Source organism: Aquarana catesbeiana, linkage group LG03, assembly GCF_042186555.1.
Source record: "Aquarana catesbeiana isolate 2022-GZ linkage group LG03, ASM4218655v1, whole genome shotgun sequence".
NCBI classification, from domain to species: domain Eukaryota; kingdom Metazoa; phylum Chordata; class Amphibia; order Anura; family Ranidae; genus Aquarana; species Aquarana catesbeiana.
Genome location: NC_133326.1, coordinates 540,939,153 through 540,962,050, shown reverse-complemented (window position 1 = coordinate 540,962,050; position 22,898 = coordinate 540,939,153).

Sequence of the window (22,898 nt, the reverse complement as noted above, 5' to 3'; positions counted from 1 at the left end):
GCTCACATGCGTTTATACCATCCTGTGCTGACGTGAGGTGGGCCAGGAAATCGCATTGGGGTTGATTTACTAATACTGGAGAGTGCAATATCTGGTGCAGCTTCTAACTTTAGCTTGTTCGAATATTATTTAACCACTTTAGCCCCGGAAGGATTTGCCCCCTTCCTGATCAGGCCATTTTTCTGCGATACAGCACTGCGTTGCTTTAACTGACAATTGCGCAGTCGTGCGACGTTGTACCCAAACAAAATGTATGTCCTTTTTTCCCCATAAATAGAGCTTTCTTTTGGTGGTATTTGATAACCTCTGTGTTTTTTATTTTTTGCGCTATAAACAAAAAAATCTAATTTCTTCATCAGTTTAGGCCGATATGCATTAGTCTAGTATAGTAATAAGTCTATATTGATTGGTTTGTGCAAAAGTTATAGCGTCTACAAAATATGGGAAAGTTTTATGGCATTATTATTATTTTTTTTTTTTTTTACTAGTAATGGCGGTGATCTGCGATTTTTATCGAGACACTGCAGTGGACAAATTAGACAGTTCTTTGGAACCAGTGACATTTATACAGCGATCAGTGATATACATATCCACTGATTACTGTATAAATGTTACTAGCAGGGAAGTGGTTAACACTAGGGGGTGATCAAGGGGTTAAATGTGTTCCCTATGTGTGTTCTAACTGTGAGGGGAATGTGGCTGACTAGAGGAGGAGAGAGATCGATCGTTGTTCCTACTTGGTAGGAACACACGATCTGTCTCCTCTCCCCTGACAGAACTGGGATTTGTGTGTTTACACACACAGATCCCAGTTCTCGCTCTGTCACGAGCGATTACAGGTGCCCGGCGGTCATCGCGCCCGCCGGGCAGCTGGTCGAAAAGGGATTAACCATAAAAACCTGGAAACTGACTGGTTTCTTTGCAGAGCTGCACCAAATTTTGCACTCGCCAATATTAGTAAATCAGCTCCATTGCTTTCAGTAGTTGCCCAAACACATCAATGCAACTCAACACAGTGTGATTTTGGGAAAAGTTCCTGTACAAATTTTGTGCAATTCCGGTGCGACTTTGGCCCCATAGAATATGCAGACCTTATCAAAGTTGCAGCCAAGTTGCATTACATAATTGCACTGAAAATCAGCTCAAAGTCGGATCGCAGCACGGTGAACCTAGCCTTAAAACAAGCTAGAGCTTGTTCACACAATCATTGTATTGCATTCCTCAATCCAGTCCTAAATCATGGACAAGGATTATGACAGTTCATACAAAATGTGCTGTAAAAAAATTAGGCAGGCAGAATTTTGCCATGCCGCAGTGCATTGGTCAGGTCAAAAAAAGGAAATGGGGTTGATTTGCTAAAACTGGAGAGTGCAAAATCTGGTACAGCAACCAATCGGCTTCCGGGGTTTTTTTTAAGTCAAAACTTAAATGAACAAGCTGAAGTTAGAAGCTGATTGGCTACCATGCACAGCTGCACCAGATTTTGCACTCTCCAGTTTTAGTAAATCAACCCCAATGTGTTAACCTCCCTGGCGGTATGATTCTTTCTGATTTTAGGTGCTGAAAGCGGTACAATTATTTTGCATGGAAATTTGGCGTTTTATATTGTAGGTCTGTAAATCTTAACAATAACACACTTAAATCTGTCCAAACCAGAGTCTAGTAGATATCCCGGGTATGATAAAGTTTAAAACACAAAAACATAAATTATAATATAATAAAAAAAAAATAATAATTAAAAAAAAATAAAAATAAATAGTAATAAAATAAATTTCCACACGATTCACTATCGCTCAATTCTGCAAGTGTTCTAATTTACTATCGCTGTTTTCTAGCTGGTCTAAAGCCATTTTTGACATAAAGGGACACTTTTTGGTTGCTATGGACAATCTCCAGTTTCCAGGCAGAAAGAACAGTATATATAATATAAAACTGCATGCAGGGCATGGGCCAGAGCACTGGGGACAAATGGGATGTGAAATGATTTCATACAGTACTGTAATCTGTAAGATTACAGTACTGTATGTGTTATGCTTTTTACATTTTTTGAATTTGCCGCCAGGCTCCGCCACCGTGCGTCGCGACGCTCGCAGGGAACGGAGCCTGGCACAGAGAGGCTTCGGAACAGGACACAGCCCGCGGACACTGCGGGGGACATCGCAGGATCCCGGGGACAAGGTAAGTAACGCCGCACCAGGATCCTGCGATGCAATCCCGAGTGTGGCTCGGGGTTACCGCTAATGGTCCTGAATTTTAACCCCGAGCCACACTCAGGAAAACCGCCAGGGAGGCTACAAAAACAACTACCTCTACACCACAAAGCATGTAGAAAAGCACACATAACTGGTGAACGCTAACACATATGCAGTGACGCATGCGCTGTGACTCGCAGACAAAATGCGTTGCTCTTTAGCAGGCCTGCAGGGGTGCCAGTGATTCTTGGGGTCCATGCACACTGGGCTTAAAAAAATGCTGCTTGTACAGGAGTTTTGTGTTTTGCCTGTAGAAGCAGCTCAATGTTATTCTATGTGCCTATGCACATCAGGATGTTTAGGGACATATTTTAAGCTCAGCGTTTAGAGGCAGAAAAGAAAATACTTCTGGTTTGACTTTTTGAGACGAGTTTACTGGTAGAAAAAACGCTGAATGCTCCTAAACTCTCCTAAAAGCTCCTAAACTCCTGTACAAAAACATTCTATATGAGCGTTTTTTTCTGCCAAAAGAACTGGCGGATTTTTGAGCTCAGTGCCCATGGAACCTTAAAGAGGAACTGCAATCTGCTCACATAATTTGTAATAAAAACATCTTTGCCATTCTGAAGCTTCCCTCCAACCGCTTTGCATATTATTTTATATACACTGCGATTCTGTACTTGCCAAATATACTGCAGAAATCTCCCTCCACTAAGTCTGGCTGCATCGATTTTAACTGTGGGCAGCTGAAGCTGCTGCCTGTTCACTTCCTGAATTTAGACAGACACACAGAGGCACACCTCCAGCTCTGCAGCTCTCATTGGCCCTCTTATGACTCATTCCTGGCCAACTATCACAAGAGTGAGAGAGAGAGAGCTGTGCATGATGTCATAAGCCTAGGCTTTTTACCAGACAAGAAACAGGAAGTGGGCTGTATAAGCATATAAGCATATAATGCATTCACCCCCATGCATTTATAAATGCAGTGTATTTCCAGGCGCGGGAAACCGCATGGCTGCCCTGCGAGTGCGTTTCGGAAAAAGGGTTGGGGACTTTTTCCTCCACGTTTTTTACAGGTATAGCAGCCCATTGAAATGAACATGCTGCTGTCCCCCGCAAACGCACAAAACGCAGAGGTGTGAACCTAGCCTTACTGGCTATAAAAGGATCAAACTTAATTCCACTGCCCATCCCGTTTATCAAATCAAATTAAATTGATGTTGTTGCTACAAAGCAAGGATCAATTATTGATAAATAATATAAAGGTGTTTTTTTTATATGTTGCCCATTATACAACATAATAGGAAAACTAAATGAGACAAATGAAGGACTCCCAAAAGAATATAATTTTGTTAGAAACATGCCGCAGGTAGTATATGTGACCCCGACGCATTTCAGATGAAAAAAAAAATGCGATCAAAAGATGTATCATTTTATACTGTATATAGAATATATAAAACTTTGTAACTTGTTACGTTTTATAGAGTATTCCTCTATAGTAGCATTCAGCAATTTGTCCTTTCCATTTGCAGTGGTTGTACCAGGCCAGGTAATCGGCATTGCTCTGCTTAGCCAGGTAGGGTAATAATTGTTTCAATAAAACAGAGAAAGTTAGTTTTTAAGTGCCTTGTTACACTCAGTCCATTACCGAACTCTCGTTCTTTCCCCTGGCTTTATCTATTATACTTAAGTGAAATATTGACTGTCCTCCATCAGACTTGGAGGAAGCCCAACATTTCCTCACAGGGTTCATAAAACAAAGTGTTTTTGATTGATCCAGCTTCTATATCGCGCAGACGTGCGTCCATCACAGCGCCAGCTACTTCCACCAGCCGAGATCCAACGTTCTCTTTTTAAAAGCTTCACAAATGAAAGCAAATAAACGTCTGCGATGGGAAATCTCGCCATTCTGCCGCTCTAATTTATATCTCGGCCCATACGGGTTAAAATAATAAAGCCAAATGCCTTTTTATTTTCGAACAAATGCGAATGCGTTATAGGCCAAGTTTCTCAGGATGAGGGAAAATAAGGAACAATGTTTCTGTTTTCTCTCTATTTGTGCCGTCTGATGTATTTTATGTGTACGCCGAGCAATGAGAGAAGAATGTTCACATTCAGAAAATCATATTTATTTTCTGTACTGTTGGGTGAAGCAAAGGGCACCGCCGTTATGTTCTGGACGCAGGTTTTGGGGTGGATGGTCTGTTAATAAATACGGGGGGGGGATCAATTACGTGACACTTTGAACTAATTTACTAAAAGAAGCTGTGGAGGGAGGCTAGAGAGGCCTTTAACTGAATCATATTTTGGGCTATTATTGTAAAATTTCCTGGAAAAAACTGAACTTTTAGGTCTTACAAGTTTGCTGTTACATATTTCTTATTTCTTTCTGACTGTATTTAAAATACAGGTTTGTATATTCTGCCTAGTGTGGCTTTGTCTTAGGCAGTATAGTCAGCATCTCTGATAAATCAATGCTGAAACAAGATCAGTTCAAGCAAGACAGGATAGGAGGGAAGGTCAGTGCAGTTCCAATACCATGATGAGAACAGACTATGCAAGAAAGAAGAGGCCAAACATAGGCAAAGACAGAGGCTGACATGCAAAAGTCAGTACAGGTGAACACTTATGCCGCATACACACGATCGGACATTCCGACAACAAAATCCATGGATTTTTTCTGACGGATGTCGGCTCAAACTTGCATACACACGGTCGCACAAAGTTGTCGGAAATTCCGAACGTCAAGAACGCGGTGATGTACAACACGTACAACGAGCCGAGAAAAATGAAGTTCAATAGCCACTGCGGCTCTTCTGCTTAATTCCGAGCATGCGTGGAACTTTGTGCGTCGGAATTGTGTACACACGATTAGAATTTACAACAACTGATTGTCGGAAAATTTGAGATCTAGATCTCAAATTTTGTGTGACGGAAATTCCGATGGGAAATGTCCGATGGAGCCTACACACGGTCGGAATTTCCGACAACAAGCTCCCATCAAACATTTTCTGTCGGAAAATCCGACCGTGTGTATGGGGCATGAGACTCCATTCACATCTCCGCGTATGGGGGTGACAACCGCGGTAAAAACGCACAAATAGAATCGCGAGACGCCCGCTGCCAAAAAGAAGCTCCTGTATTTCTTTTGGGCGACAGGCGTCCCGCAATTCTGTTCGGGCGCTGTTACCGCGATTGTCTCCCGACGAATCATGGGAAAATCGCACAGCGTTTGGGGTGCTATTGGAATTGACAGGCAATGCACCGGGAACGCACGATTCTGCCCACGATTCGGAACACGGAGGTGTGAACGGAGCCTAAAGGATGCACTAGTCAAGACCGATGATGATGAGCCATAGAGTATACAATCAATGTAAACCAAACTATGTAATATGAGGACAAACAAAACAATCCATTGTTAGCATTAAATCAGACATGCTCTTGCACTATATAGTTAATAGTAGATCTAAAAAAGATTGTACAATCAGATTGTATGGTGCATGATCAGCATTAAAGGAGTTGTAAAAGCAGAAGGTTTTTTCTAGCTTGCTGCATTCTATGCAGTAAGGTAGAAAAAAAAAACCTTCTGCATGCAGATTCCACCACAGCTCTGAGCCTGATCTCAATCCAGCAATGTTTACAAGAACTGGGTCTCTTGTCTTGCTCCACATTGGATCAGATACAGCAGCGGGAGCCAATCAGAGCCACTAAAGGAGGGAACTGGGGGGAGGGGGGGGGCAAGTCCTGCTCTGTGTGCCTTATGGATACACAGAGAAGGGTTCGGGAGCGAGCATGCACAAGTGCCCCCATAGCAAGTGGCTTGGTATGGGGGCACTCGACGAGTGGGGTGGAGCCAGGAGCGCAGGCAGGGGACCCGAGAAGAGGAGGATCAAGGCTGTTCTGTGCAAAACACAGAGCAGGTAAGTAGGTCATGTTTGTTATTTTAAAACAAAAAAACCCTCAAACCTTTAGTATTACTTCATGCCGCCATGCATTGTATGAAATTTGGCTGGTTTAGTAGGGACCAGACTAATTTTGATCCATGTATGAGTGCCCTGGTTGTACAAAATCGATCCACTGATCAACTTCTGTATAGTCAGCTTGTCAGGTTTACCCAATCTATTATAGCTGCCAGCACTGATCATTATATTCTGATGGCCTCAGCACTATATAGTTGATGGTAGAGCTAAAGGAGATTGTATAGCCAGATTGTATAGTGTATGGTCAGCTTACACAAACAGATGAATAGAGACTCACAGGACAGACCTAATGAAAAAATACACCAGTTAAAGGGGAACATTAAAGGGGAACAAATAACGGACTTGGTAAGGAAGCTGAACCTCCTCCAGTGTGCAGCATATACTCATAATACTCACAACACAGACTGAGAAGAGATTGAAAAATAAAGAATACATTAAGAAACCTGCATGTTATTCCTGGTGCCAACGAATGTACTAGTGTTAGGCACTGGCAGGTGTACTTTATTTTGTTTATTTTGGCTTCCTTGGTTCCTCCCTCCCTCTTCATCAACATGCTAATATTTTTACACAAATCCTTTCTATTTTCATTCTTTATTTTAAATCCAGCGATGTCATCATTGGCTCTCTGTTCTTCTCTATGCAGTAAAAATAAAAGCTGCGCTCTTATACCACCAAACCTAATAAAGTGACAATATGAACTATTCATTCATAACAAAGTGAGAAGGTATAAACAGTATGGGAATCAATGGTATCAGTTAATCAGTCCCAAGAAACTAATGAGAAACTTGGACAGATGGATCCTTCACAGATGATGCTGATGAGCAGTGCATCACACAAGCAAACAATCGGTGTTTGATTTCCACCTCATGTAGATAATATGTTCACACATGCAAAGTGTAAACCCCCCACCACATAAAGTGCGCGCTTACCAGCATACACAAGCTTGCATACACTGACTCGCTTGTGGCTAATACCCAGCCAGGGTCTTTATCTCCAGGGATGGCAAGTAGATGGCTGATCAAACCAGAAGAAGCCTCCAAACATCACTATCAAAGCGGATGGTCTTATCCTTTCCATGGGGGCTCAAGGATCCAGAGTCCTCACTCGATTCCCGTACACATAGCAAGCCAAAAAAAAGGAAAGGCTCGCCATAGTGTAAACCAGACTAGTAATTTAATAAATGTTATGAAATGGTATGCACTTACATCTAGGTAGAGTAAATCAAGCATGGATAAAATTAGCCGGTCGGCTACGATACAAACACCTGTCCTTCCGGGACATTGAACAGCGCGGTGACGTCAGCACGTCGCTCCCCTGACATGTTTCGTCACAAGTTTGATGTCGTCCAGTGAAGGAGGATTATGGCTGGTGGGAGAGACTGACAAGGTGCTGTGCATAGCTTCCTGAAAACATCACAATACCTTGCCTCAGTACTCCTATCCAGAACCTTATACAAGCAGTGGCCTGGCTCTTGAGAGGAGTAAAGCAAATATCAAAATGCCTTAATGGGTGGGTGTCAGTCTGTAGGAATGGGTGAACCTAGGCAGGCTGTATTTACATGCCGACCACCCTAGGTAATGCCCACATGTGATGCTGAGCCTCCACGATTGAAACAACTGAAATCTGTTGACTGAAAGGGACACTCAGGCTGGGAGGGGAAGCGCTAGATGGTGCTGGATGTCCTTTAGCCAGGAAATGAGTTGGGCTCTGTCTGCTGCAGCTTCCATTGCACATTATGAGAAGCTCACAGTGTGCAGTGAAATCAGAGTAAGCAATTTCTGTACAGGAGGAGCCTGTACAGCTGTGCAAGACTGAAGGGAAGACTGGAGGTCAGATTTAAATCAGCACATGCTGATTATACAAAACCCCCTTAAAAAAAGTTAGAAAATATATTTACCTAACCCCAGTTTCTTCAAAGAATGGTGTTATGCAACTGAGGACATCTTGTGGTAAAGAAGAGGTCCTGCAGAGGACAGCTCTGGATTGGGGTCCGGAGAGGACAGCCAGTAGCATTTTCAATGTAAAATGGGGCTCCATTTTATATAAAAGAAAAAAAAACTTTCAAATTGCTGGTATAGTGCAGACTTATCCTAAAGCAGAACTCCTGCCTCAATTATCTTTAGACACTAGGCTGCAATTTCATACTTTACTTACAGCGCCACCTGCTGTTGAACTATGGAAGAGTCCGGATGCTAGTATCTGCATTTCACTGCTAAGTAAGAAAAGCAACAGCGGGATGGGATTCCCTCTGACTCTCCACAACCCACAGCGTGGGTGGCTCTAAGTTTGTTGGATTTTCCCCACGCCACCTGCCTATTGCTGGTGATTGATAGGACGGGTATTTTACCGGCCACAGTACAGATATCTTTGGGCAGCCTCAGACATGATATATATGATGCAGTCTGTCTTTAGCATCAACACAGCGGTTCTTGTTTTTCTGAGTCCTCCCTGTAACATAGTTTTATGTTACAGGCAGTCCTACATTTACTAATTCCTATTCAACCAATTATAATCATACTAAGCAAGTAATGTTGTGAGAGGCATCAGTCCCCCTATATAGCCTGTTTATAATTGAAAAAGAATCTCTCCCCTTTATTATCCTTTATATCAGCCACCGCTTACCTTGTGTATATTATTGTCTAACATCCCATGTTTCACATTACAGCCCGATCATTCTACCCTCTATGGCCACAACCTAAGCCATCTCCCTCCTGTGTTGGGAAACCTTTGAGGGGTGAGTGGCAGCGTTCATATGATCTGTAGTGGGAACCTGGCTATGATACTACTAAACCTATCTTTATGCCTAAAACTAATATTGAATGAGATTTTCATCTAAACTGTCTTTTTTCTTTTTTTATATTGTCTAGTTTGTCATACAAATTTGCCTTTGAATTGCACGTCCCCTGAAGAAGCAATCAGCGAAACATGTTGGGCTAATGTGCAATTTCTCTCAAATCTGGTTTGAACCTATGTATTTTATAGCCACCTTGTTTTTATTACCTTTGTAAGAAGTGATGTACCACATGTAATAATTTTGTTTGGTTTAAACATATTTTGTATCAATAAAATTTACATTTTTAATATGAAAGCATTTTTCAAGATTTGTTGGCACCGTTAATGTCCCAGTTACTCTGTTCTTTTTCTGTCTCTACATCCTTTTTTGGGATGAGGTGCCCTTTGCTCTGGGTGTTGACCATGAACCAGACCAACCTTAGTCATAGTTTTATTATCCTTTGATTCTGCCAGTAGATTTGTTATCGATCCACTTGATGACGCCCTGTGGGAGGGCGAAATGCATTGACGTGACACACTTCCGGTTCTGACGTCATTTCCGGTCTCGTGGGAACGCTGTTAATGGTGTTTGCTGCATCCTCTGATTGTTTCAATGCCTGATTTTAACTTACCTTTGTAAGTATAACCTTTTATGCGCAATACATTTTCAATCTCAGCATACTTCACTATTGGTCCCCCCTTTTTCTTAATTTTTGGGTACCTGTTTTTTGTTGGACTGAGTATTAACGTTGAAGGATCGTTTATCATCTCATCAGTGAACCTGCCATCCTGCAACATTCTTTGGATATCGTTACAAGCTTTTACTGACTCCCAGACTGAAAAGCTGGGTCTCATTGTGATTTGGTGAGTGGGGACACATGTGGGGGTGTCTTGGTACACCTGAAAATTTTTCTGCAACATTTCCTTTGCACTTTTCGCACATCAGATGTGAAGCATTTCCTGCATTTTTACACACTATTTGTGAAGCAACTTCATAGTTTTGTATGGACTTTAAGTTTTTGTTATCACTTACTATGGGTTTTTGTTTTGTGAGCACTGTATTTATATATTTTACCACTTTAATTAATTGAGTTCGGTCAAAAATTTGCCTCACTATATTTCCCCCATCTCCCTAATCCCAAAAAGTGACACTTTTGTTTTTTATTTAACCACTTGCCTACAGGGCACTTTCACCCCCTTCCTGCCCAGGCCAATTTTCAGCGTTCAGCGCTGTCACACTTTGAATGACAATTGCGCCATCATGCTACACTGTAACCATGTGAAATTTTTATCATTTTCTTCACACAAATAGAGCTTTCTTTTGCAACAAGGACTGTAATGCCCCGTACACACGGTCGGATTTTCCGATGGAAAATGTCCGATCGGAGCGTGTTGTCGGAAATTCCGACCGTGTGTGGGCTCCATCGGACATTTTCCGTCGGATTTTCCGACTCACAAAGTTTGAGAGCAGGCTATAAAATTTTCCGACAACAAAATCCGTTGTCGGAAATTCCGATCTTGTGTACACAAATCCGACGGACAAAGTGCCACGCATGCTCAGAATAAATAAAGAGATGAAAGCTATTGGCCACTGCCCCGTTTATAGTCCCGACGTACGTGTTTTACGTCACCACGTTTAGAACGATCGGATTTTCCGACAACTTTATGTGACCGTGTGTATGCAAGACAAGTTTGAGCCAACATCCATCGGAAAAAATCCTAGGATTTTGTTGTCGGAATGTCCGAACAAAGTCCGACCGTGTGTACGGGGCATAAGGGTGCAATAAGCACGGCTAAGATAGAACACGAAAGACACATAGCGGAGGAGAGCAAAAAAAAATCCCAAAAAATTCTTTAAGTATGTAAACAGTAAAAAAGGGAGGACAGACCACTTTGGCCCCATAAATAATGAGGAAGGACATCTGGTTACAAAGGATGGAGAGATGGCGAAGGTATTGAATTTATTCTTCTCCTCAGTCTTCACAAGGAAATTGGGGGGCTTCAGTAACCATAACTGCAGTGTTTATTCTCATGACACATTACAGGAAGCACCCTCATGGCTAACAGAGGACAGAATTAGAACCGGGACCAGATAGCTTGCACCTGAGGGTCCTGGGGGAACTCAGTCAAGTAATTGCCTGACCATTGTTGCTAATTTTTACTGACAGTCTACTGACTGGAATTGTACCAGCTGATTGGGGAAAACCCAATGTAGCTCCAATATTTAAAAAAGGGCCAAAATACATCCCTGGGAATTACAGGCCAGTTAGCCTAACATCAATAGTATGCAAGCACTTGGAGGGCATGAAATGGGACTATATACAAGATTTTAGTGACGAAAATTGTATCATTACCAGTAATCAGCATGGATTCATGGATTGGTTTGGCAAGAAGGATCGTTCTTGCCAAACCAATCTATTAACATTCTATGAGGAGGTGAGCTGCCATGTAGATAAAGGAAGGCCTGTAGATGTGGTATATCTGGATTTTGCAAAAGCATTTGACACAGTTCCCCATAAACGTTTACTGTACAAAGTAAGGGCTGTTGGCATGGACCATGGGGTAAGTACATGGTTTGAAAACTGGCTACAGGGGCGATTTCAGAGGGTGGTGATAAATGGGGAATACTTGGAATGGTCAGAGGTGGAAAGTTGGGTCCAAGGTTCTGTCCTGGGACCAATCCTATTTAATTTGTTCACAAACGACCTGGAGGATGGGGTAAACAGTTCAATCTCTGTATTTGCAGACGATACTAAGCTAAGTAGGGCAATAACTTCTCCAAAGGATGTGGAAACCTTGCAAGAAGATCCCAACAAATTAATGGGGTGGGCAACTACATGGCAAATGAGGTTTAATGTGGAAAAATGTAAAATAATGCTTTTGGGTGGCAAAAATATGTAGATATGAATGCAATCTACTCACTGGGGGGGAGAACCTCTGGGGGAATCTAGGATGGAAAAGGACCTGGGGGTCATAGTAGATGATAGGCTTAGCAATGGCATGCAATGCCAAGCTGTTGCTAACAAAGCTAACCAAATATTAACATGCATTAAAAAGGGGATTAACTCCAGAGATAAAACGATAATTCTCCCACTCTACAAGACTCTGGTCCAGCCACACCTAGAGTATGCTGTCCAGTTCTGGGCATCAGTCCTCAGGAAGAATGTACTGGAAATGGAGTGAGTACAGAGAAGGGCAACAAAGCTAATAAAGGGTCTGGAGGACAGTAGTTATGAGGAAAGGTTACGAGCACTGAACTTATTCTCTCTGGAGAAGAGACGCTTGAGAGGAGATATGATTTTAATTTACAAATACCATACTGGTGACCGCACAATAGGCATAAAACATTTTAGCGGAAGGGAGTTTAATAAGACACGTGGCCACTCATTAAGATTAGAAGAAAAGAGGTTTAACCTTAGACTGCGTACAGGGTTCTTTACTGTAAGAGCGGCAAGGATATGGAAGTCCCTTCCACAGGCGGTGGTTTCAGCAGGGGTCATCGATAGTTTCAAAAAACTATTAGATAAGCACCTGAACGACCACAACATACAGAGATATACAATGTAATACTGACTTCTAATCACACACATAGGTTGGACTTGATGGACTTGATGGTCTTTTTTCAACCTCACCTACTATGTAACCATGTATTTAATCACTGCTGGGTTTTTTACTTTTTACTAAAAAAAAACACCAAAATTTTGAAAAAAAGAAAGGTTTTTCTTAGTTTCTGTAGTTTCTGTTAGTAAATTTTGTAAATAAGGAAAGTTTCTCCTTTACTGATGTGCGTTGATGAGGTGGCACTGATTAGCACTAATAGGCTGCACTGATGAGGCGTCACTTATGGGCACTGATGAGGAGGCACTAATATGCCGCACTTATGGGCAATGATAGGTGGCACTGATGAGCACTGATAGGTGGCACTGGTGGGCAATGATGGGCATTAATGGGCAGCACTAATATGCGGCACTGATAGTCAGCAATGTCTGGTATCACAATTGCCCACTGATTGGTGGCATTTGTAGGCACTGATTGCTGGCACTGGTGGGCACTGATTGCTGGCACTGGAGGCACTTTATTGTAATCAGGGCACTGATCAGTGCCTGATTACGTGTCTCGATGTTCCCAGCGAGGAGATGCCAGTGATTGACTCTCCTCTGTCAATGTGAGGCGATGAGAGCCGATTACCAGCAATTCCGTGTTTACATTTAACCGGCTGTGATTGGACACAGCCGATCATATGGTTAAAGAGCCACGGGCGCGTGGGAGTGGCCGTTCGGGTGCACCATCATATGAAGTCCATCCAGAACGAGAGCCGCACTGTTCCTCCATCATTTGACAGTGGGCGGGCGGCAAGCCGTTAAAGTGATACAAAACATACACGGTTTACTTTATATTGTCCCTTCTATTTCTGTATGTGGATGATGGTATTGTAATTATTTAAATGTAAAAAAACATCTAGGTACCTTTTTCCTAATTGATTTACAGCTGTCACATGACCCAGATCTTTCCCAGCCTGTCTGCAGGGAAACATAAGCAGGAGGAGCTTCTAGTCCTCTGCTGCTGGTCATATGTTTGTAGCAATAACTCACGGTGGAGCTGCTGATTTAAAGCGGGCTGTTACCGTCACCTTTTTACCTGTAGTTTCACCAATACCAGACTCAGAGTCCACATTGAGCGTATTATCTGACAATGTAAGCACCAGTCACTTGAGTACTTTTCCAATGCTTTAATGGGAGATAACTGGAAGAAGTAGCAGGAAAGAGGTAGAAGAAGAGTTGCAGGGAAGTTCAAATACCTTTTCTCGGTGTAGCACTAAGGAATTGAAATTTCAGGGATGAATATATCTTCAGTTCAGGATTAAATCTTTGCCCGCCGGATAGGTCTCTCTCACTAACCTAGCAGCCGGAGCGCAGCACGAACAAAAAGTCTCTGCCACAGACTTGAGTAAAACAAACTGTACGATCCTCTGCCACAGGATGTAATTTAGATGAACAGCAAACACAGAACCAGAACCTTTAAGCCGACCCGGCAGTACTTGTGCAGTAGATTGACTTAAGATGCGTCCTCCAATTGAGTCACCAGGCCCCTCTCCAGACCAGCGCTCCACATGGTCCCTTCCAAGATGGGTCCGCCCCTGGATTCTTCTCAATTGTCCGGCTTCTTCCCGCAGGACAGACAGCACAGGACCATCCCAGCAGTAGCAGGCCCCAGACAGGCTTCTGGGCCTACCTGCACGGCTGCAGCAACGCAGCCCTCCAGCCTGGAGGGCTATGAGGTAGGGCTGACTAGCACATACCTTTAGGCCAGGAGGGCCACGAGACAAAGAGACCCTAGAACATGGTGTCTGTCCCATAAATACTCTCTCCCAGAATGCAACACAGAGGACAACCTCCGCCGATTCGTCTCCGGGAAAGAAGAGCACTAATATACTTCAGCTTGTTGCTTTCCAACACCGACCTATGGTGACACCGACACCCACAGGCACAATGTGGAACTGCACGCAACACAGCCAAACTGGAACAGAGGCTAATTTAACAATAAATTGAATCTGAACTATATACAGAACAGATGACCCACTAAATTTACATATAAGCGGTAGACTGAAAAATCTACCAGCGCTACATGTTCAAAACCAAAAAATCAGTCTTTGGAATGCAATTTAAAAATAAATAATTAACACCAATAAACTGTTTTAAATTGTCATACAAATATATATTTGAAATCAAATTTTTATTATTTTGTGGACATAACATGGTGTGGGCGGATTTCTACCAGTCACAGGCTGTGTTACACCCCTACAGCCTGTGTTTTAGAATAAGAGGGAGCTGAAGCCTCCATCAATCTACATGAAAAATCCCATTGTGCTTAGCTGGTCAGTGGGCATGGAGGAAGAGGGAGGGAGTGGGCTATCATTTACCACTATGTGGACGCCCACACGTGAGACTATATATTCACATGAACTGCTCTGATGTGATGGGGAGGCAATGCTCAGCATAGAAACTCACTGAAAAAAGCATGTGCAGAGCTGCCAACACTGCTCTGCAAAATCCCCAACTGCATTGGCGGCATGGACATAAGGGGGGAATAGAGAACAGCAGGATCAACCAGGTATTTTGCATAATACAGAAAACAAACCCCATAGTGACTAAATGAGTATGCATTCAGCGTGTAATACACCATTTATTGATAGTTTTTTTATGATGTGGGTTTAGTGACACTTTAATCTGTTTTTTTTGTTTGTTTCATGGTTCACCCTGTCATCTGTCTTAAATTTCACTAGGTGAGAATGACATCAGCCTGCCCCTCCATCCTCCTGGGATATCTACATCAGATACCTCAGGAGGTATCAGCAAAAGCATACACAGTGCTGGAGGAGAAAGGACCTGACCATGTGTCTTCAGGGGGTGGCTGCAAGAACCTGGAAGAGGCAGCCAGCTCCCGATGATATCAGAGGGGAAGATGGCGGTGCGGGACCTAGAACTACAGAACACAACATTCAATGGACGTGTGAATTAATTTATTATGGACATTCCAGCATAAAAGGTAAGTTGGGATGGGCAAAAAAATTAAAGCAAATAGTAAAAATACATGTTTATCTACAACTCCCCTGTATAGAGGGTGACAACACTACTGCGTGATTTCACCTGCAGTACAAACAGAGTTGTCACCCTGTCACAGGAAGTGAAAAAATGGCAGATCAACAGGTAGTAAAAGCATTTACAGGGGGGGACTCAGAAAAACAAAAACGCTGTGTTAATGCTAATGACAGACCACATCATGAATGTCATTTATGAGTTTTCCTATGGTTACACTTTAAGCTCCTGGAAACAATATAAACAGCGCACAAGCGTCATCCCGCATGCCCTGTGCACGCCCGCCGTGCCTCCAGCCTTCACATATGTGCAACCGCTTGGCCCAGAAAAGTCGAAGCAGATTTATGGGGCCAACTAGGTTCTGCATGGCGAATCCAGAGACGGGGCCTTGTCTGTCTGCGGCATTAACTCAGCGTCCCGGGGCTGCGCGCCATCCTTTGTTTAGGTAACATGGAGAACACAATCGGTAGGTACGAAAGGAACTCCTTTCCATTTTGCGGTTTCGACTTTGTTAGACTCGCTGGAGCCACAAATCTATCTTGTCCGTAAGAATGAAAGGGGGAGCTTTTAAAGGGAATGTAATGCTGAATTTATGTGCCACAGGAGCCAAATATCAATGTCTTTATCCTGATTGAATCCAGATGCTGCTCACAATGTCTGTGTTATGGTCTCGCTGCAGGTGTGGGAACACGAGCCCCCCTCCCCGAGACCCTCAGCAATCAGACCCGCGCTCCGCTCTGACTTTTCAATTAACGTGACAATAGAATTGTTGTTCTCGGCCATTAGATCATGTGTCAGCGAAATGAATTTGAATATACAGTTTAACTCGACAAGGTGATTAGGGCCAGGGATACATATGTTCGGCATTACAGCCGCCGCTGGGCGAGCGCGGCGCGGTCGGGGGAAAAGCACTGACATTCTATTAAGATTTTATTCTCCTGGCTTATCAGTAGATTTTCACATTTTTACTTTCATAAAACAAAGAAGGCAGCTAAAGGTAAACTGCACAGGACGGGCGCTCATAAAAGGCTCGGAGATGAGGAACGGGAGCCCCCCGCTGATTGTTTCCAGACCCCGCAGACCTGTACACTGTAGGATGCAGTATTTTCTCTCTGCTAAGGATTATAGGGCTCAGGGTCTTCTGACATGTGTCATTTGACTTTTTCTTCATCCTGTAAAAGACACCAAGTGGGATAGTGTATGTAAAGCAAAACCTTTTTTGTTCTGGTGTTGGATAGAGTGAGTAAGGGTTAGACCCTCTGTCAGGTTGTTATTGCTGATGGTATTCTCACTGGGGAGATAACCCTCTCTATTTCTCCTGATAGAAAGTACACAGAACATGTTGGGAAACCCAAAATTTTTAGTTGTCACCAGAACAGGGATGGAGGGGAAATCCTTCAATGGGGACACCTGTTTTAGTAACAACTGTCTAATGTGAGATTTCCCTTCCTTAGGGGAAAATACCTCTCATTTTTTGTTGTCTCAAGACAGAAAGAGAAGAGAAGTCTCCCCAATGGGACACAGCTTAAATCTGAAGTTTAGGTGTAGCATTCACCTTTTTTACTTGGAGCAGGAGTGCTATACCGGTGGGTGTTTCAGCCACATTGTTACACAGATGCTCTATACAGACGGTTTGTCGGTGATGTTATACAGCGATGACATTTATTAACAGGCGGCACTCTGACAGCTCTTTATATTGCAGCGTTTGCACGCACAGGGAAAACTGTCTTCCAGCTTTTTTCTCTTACAGTTTTATAGCCATCCTGATGTGTAAAACAAACTTCAAGAGAGGACTAAAAACTCTTCTCCTTCCACTTCCCAAGGGGGGAACACAGTGGATAATGTCAAGGATTTGTATTCACACTGCACATATATAATCTTCATCCACCAGAATACACTGCTGATCAGCACAGATCAATACCAGCTTTGAAATAATTTCTACCCTCTCCCATTCTAGAGACATGGCCCCCTCTGATACTCTGCTGCTAGTAAATGGTCCTTAACCTGAGTGTTTCCCTTGTTCCAGCTCCACCCTCTTGCAGCGGTTGCAGTGTGCAAAATCATATAAGAACTTGTATGTCTGTCAAGTAGCACTGTGAAAAGCCTGCTGAGAGAGGAGATAAGCGGGGGAGGACAGCGGTTGAGAGAGTAGGAGATAAGCAAAAGAGGACAGCAACTAAGAGAGGATGAGATAAGCGGGGAAGGACAGTGACTGAGAGAGGAGAATATTAGCAGGGGGGGGAACGACTGAGAAAGGAAGCAATAAGTGGGGGGCAGTGGCTGAGAGAGCAGGAGATAAGCGGGGGGAGGACAGCAGTTGAGAGAGGTGGAGATAGGTGGAGGGACAACGGCTGAGAGAAGGGAAGATAAGCAGGGGGGGACAGCAGCTGACAGAGAAGGAGATGAGCGGGGAGGGCAATGGCTGAAGGAGAAGGCAATAAGCGGGGGAGGACAGCGGTTGATAGAGGAGGAAATGAGCAGGGGGGACAATGGCTGAAAAAGAAGGAAATAACCGGGGGAGGACAGCGGCTGACAGGGGAGGGGATGAGTGGGGAGGAGGAGATAAGCGGGGGAGGACAACAACTGTGAGAGGAGGAGATAATCAGTGAGGACAGCGTCTGATAGAGAAGATAAGAGCGGGGGAGGACAGCAGCTGTGAAAAGAGGAAATGAGCGGAGGGAGACAGCAGCTGAGAAAAGAGGAGATAAGCAGAGGAGGAGAACAACTGAGAGAGGAGATAAGTGGGGTACGGCAATGGTCGAGAAAAGGGAGCTAAGCGGGGCAGGACAGTGGCTGAGAAAGAAGGAGTTTATAAGCGTGGTAGGACAGCAGATGAGAAAGGAGAAGATCAGCAGGGAGAACAATAGAGATAATTGGGGGAGGACAGCATCTGAGAGAGGAGGAGATAAGTGGGGCAGGGCAATGATTTAGAAAAGGGAGATAAGCGGGGGAGGACACGGGCAGAGAGATGGGAGATAAGCGGGGGAGGACACCGGCAGAGAGAAGGGAGATAAGCAGGGGGAGGACAATGGCAGAGAGAGGGGAGATAAGCAGGGGAGGACAGTGGCACAGAGAGGGGAGATAAGCAGGGGAGGACAATGGCACAGAGAGGGGAGATAAGCAGGGGAGGACAATGGCGGAGGGAGAAAGAGATAAGGGGGGGACAGTGACTGAGAGAGGAGGGAACAAAAAAAGCAGGAGGAGGAGGGGACAAAGGAAAGAAACCAGAGAGGGTGTGGGGAGGAGTGGAGGAGGGACAAATGGGTGGGGAGATGAGGTGAGGGGTGGAGTGAAGAGGGGAGGAGGGGAGTAGAAGGGATGAGAAGAGAACAGGGAGAAGTGTTGAGGGTAAAGAAGGGGGGCGATGCAGGTAGATACAGATGCAGTCAGTGCAGCAAATCTTGGGGTAGAACAAGTGGCGGCCCATCCATTAGGGAAGGATGGGCACCGCACCCCCAATCCACGCGTCCAGCCCCCTAATCTACATGCGAGGCGCCGGTTAAATGGATTCCAATGGGGTTTTTTTTTTTTTTTTTTGAAGCAAGTGATTAGAGCCAGAGGCTTTAATAGGCTTCAAAAAAGGGTGGACGCGGGGCGCTGAGCACTGCGCCCTGAGCCCACCCAGTTGTGTGACAATAGCGAATGAATATTTACTATTGTCACACTGATTCTCCTGTGGGCCAATCAGGAAGCGGGTCCTGAGATCCTTCACCCGATTGGCTGAAAGGACAGGCGACCCTATTGGCCACCTAGGGGGAAGAGGGAGGAGACACACACAGCCGCCATAAGGAGATGCACGAGAAGCCACCGCCTGTGTTCCGGAGGGAAGCGGGTGGGGGTGACCCGACTGACCGGGTGGGAGTGGCTGTGGGTGCAATATTTGCCGCCCCCCCCCCAAAAAAAAACACCAGCTGCCACTGGGTAGAACAATTGGGATTTACACAAATTTCCCACCGGCCCCATCTATGTTTTCTTCCAGTGTTTCCAAGTGTCTACCAGCCACAAAAGAAATGCGACTGCTATCTGGGCACCCATCATTACCTTATGAACTACTGAACCCCATCCCATCCAACCAACTCTTGAACCTTTGATATGGTCTCCCTCATTTGTTTTTAATATATTTAACTGCAGCTCGTCTCTTTCATTTTTCTTCACCCTCACAAATGTTTCTGATAAACTATAGACTGATAAATGCTCAACTTGTCCTCACTAGTTCCTACACAGTAACTTCACAATCGCTCACTGGGAATGATACTGATGATGACAATCACAAGATACAATGTGCCATTCAGTTATTATTACATTATGAAGACCCACAATAACAGAATTATTGAAGATCCCATCCAGCTGTGGGGCCCCTGGAGGGTCGGCTAAGGTCCCATCTGTCAGCGCCCCGCTCCCCACATTACTTCTCCTTTACTGCATTATGACTTCAGGATTAATCAATCAGCTGGAGTTCAGGTGATGAATGAGTAAAGATGAGAATTTCATGTCCTGGTGATTTTCTGTTAACACTGTTGTCAGTCTGTAAATGTAATACTCTTCTAAACATCTGACAACATTAAAGTGGACCTGTCATTAGATATAAAGTATGTTTTTATATAAAGTGCAGCTAGCTCAGTGATATATCAGTTTTGACACTTCCAGCCAGGTATTTATTACTTTTTATTATTTTTCACAGAGATCACAACACTTTCCCCAGATTTATTTATGTGCTTTTCTCCAGGGTCACCATCTACTTCTTGGACTGAGATACCAGCTCACAGATTACAAAATCCTATAAATCCTGGTACCTGTGTAGTTTTTGGCTGTGTTCACGTCTGACTCAAAACAACCCCTGCTGCAGCTTCTCACCTTGTGACTTTCTGACTTGGTTCACACTGGTGCGATGCGGCAAACCCTGCGAATCCAGTGTGGTTCACACTGCCCTCTGCGAACCGCTGCGGGTGTCAATCCAAAGTTAAAGCAGGGGTCCACCTATCTATCGTTTTTTTTTTTTTTGGAGTTCATTCACAAACTTTTCTTCTCATGATTATCTACTCACATGTTCTGTGTAATAAGTCCGCCTGTGTCTGATTTCGTTGTAAAGAATAACTTATAAAATTCACTGAAGGCGGTTTCCATCTTCATTGTGGGCATTTGAAGCCCACAAGCATGTATTTCCTGGATGCGGTGAATGCTGGGAGCAGAGATGTTGTGATGACGCTGTTGCACAATGCATGCTGGGAAGCCTGAGACTAGCTCCCAGGGGACTGTGGGAGGTCTGGAAGAGGCTAGAAACACGCCTACTCCCATGGGAGGAAAACCAGGAAGTGCTAAGAAGAATAGAAAAAAAAAGGTAATTACGGCGATTTAAATTTTTTTACACAGCATGTCAGCATCTAGGCAAGGAAGAGAATGCATAGAGATAATGTTCAAAATTTGGGTGGAACCTCGCTTTAATTACACCCCTAGATCAGTTTGCAGATCGCAGTGCGAACTGTAAAATTGGATTGCATAGGTGTGAACACCCATGCGATCCGATTCCAGTGCAGACCAGGAAAAGGGTCCTCCACCATTTTGGTCTGAATGCGATGCAAATTCAGGCCTACAATCTGTATGGCTGAATTTGCATCGCACAGACATTGCATGTGATCTGCACATCAGTGCGAATCACATGCGATGTCTGACATTGTTATAGTGTGAACCAAGCCTCTACAAAGTTACAATGTTACAGTCTAATCACAAGGGGGAAAAGAATTCCAAGACCCGTGGGATCATTTGTTAAAGGTCACCACATCCCAAAATGTTTTTTTGTAGAAAATTTGCATGGAACCCCCATTGGTGGGTGGGACTTTAAAAGTGACCAAGAACAATAAATTGTATCAAAAATTGGAAGATTATTACAAAAAACGTATATTGAATAAAAAGACTTAAGTCATCAAAGACAAAAGAGTACATCAATATTTATACATTTAATTGGATTGCAATTAACCCATGAGTTCATCCATTATACTGTATACTATGTAAAACTTTAAATTTTTGATACAATTTATTGTTCTTGGTCACTTTTAAAGTCCCACCCACCAATGGGGGTTCCATGCTTTTTTTCTACAATCACAAGGGGGAGGGAGACTGAGGAAACGCCTGCAGCAGACAGATTACATCATCTTAATCTAGACAAAGTCACTGACTGGAGCTGAAAGAAGACTTTTTAATGATTGAATCGGTTGTAAAGGGGTCAATGTTTTTTTTTTTTTAAAGCGGCTGTATACCTGCACAGAAATTTGTATTTTTATTTTAAAAACAAAAAACCTGTAAGGCAAAGGCATAATGAGCTAGTGTGCAACGCATACTAGCTCATTATGAAATACTCACCTTAGAACGAAGCGCCGGCATCTGACAAGGGAGCTGACATTTTGCCCTCAGCGTTTCTTCCGGGTTCACGGCTCCAACACTGTGAGTGGCCAGAGCCGCGATTACATCATTCCTGCGCATGGGAGTCTTCTTCCCGGCAAGGTCTGGCAGCGTCTGCCGGACCTTCACAGCGTATGCGCCGCTGACGTCAACGGCTGCATGCAAAGTGAATATCTCCTAAACCATACAGGTTTAGGAGATATATTTATTTTACCTACAGGTAAGCCTTATTATAGGGTTACCTGTAGGTGAAAATAAAAAAAAGGATATACAACTGCTTTAAAATAATAAACATGTCATACTTACCTACTCAGTGCAATAATATTGCACAGAGCGGCCCTAAACCTCCTTTTCTGGGGCCCCCCGCCGGCACTGTTTGGATGTAGCTCCTCTTCTCTGTGTGCCCCCATAGCAATCTGCTTGCTATGTGTGCACTCATGTGGGTCGGGCTGTGTACGTCCATAGACACACACAAAGCAACTTGGCCGCACCTCGTGCTCCCTGCTCACAGGATTTGATTGATGGCAGCAGGAGCCAATGGCTCCCACTACTGTCTCTAAGTCCAGTGAGGACTGCTGCTGCAGGTGGGCAGAGGAGTCAAGTAAGTATTTAGGGGCGGGGGGGGGGCTGATCATGGAAGGTTTTTTACCTTAATGCATTACGGTAAAACATCATGTGCCTTACCAACCACTTCAACTTTGGACAGGTTGAAGTGGTTTATTTAAAGGGGAACTCCAGGAAGTGCAGACAATATTTGCTTATCCCAGATTTCAGCTTTAAAGGTGGAGCTTTTCTGAAAAACGATAATGCTGCTATATATTGCGACAAACAAACCTTGGTCTTCTCCATTATTGTACCCGCCTTGACAGATTTTGATGTGACAGTTGAGATCCGCACAGGCATGACAGTTTGTTGTGTAAATTAGATGCAGATGTTGCACATTATTCCTAAATGGTCAACAA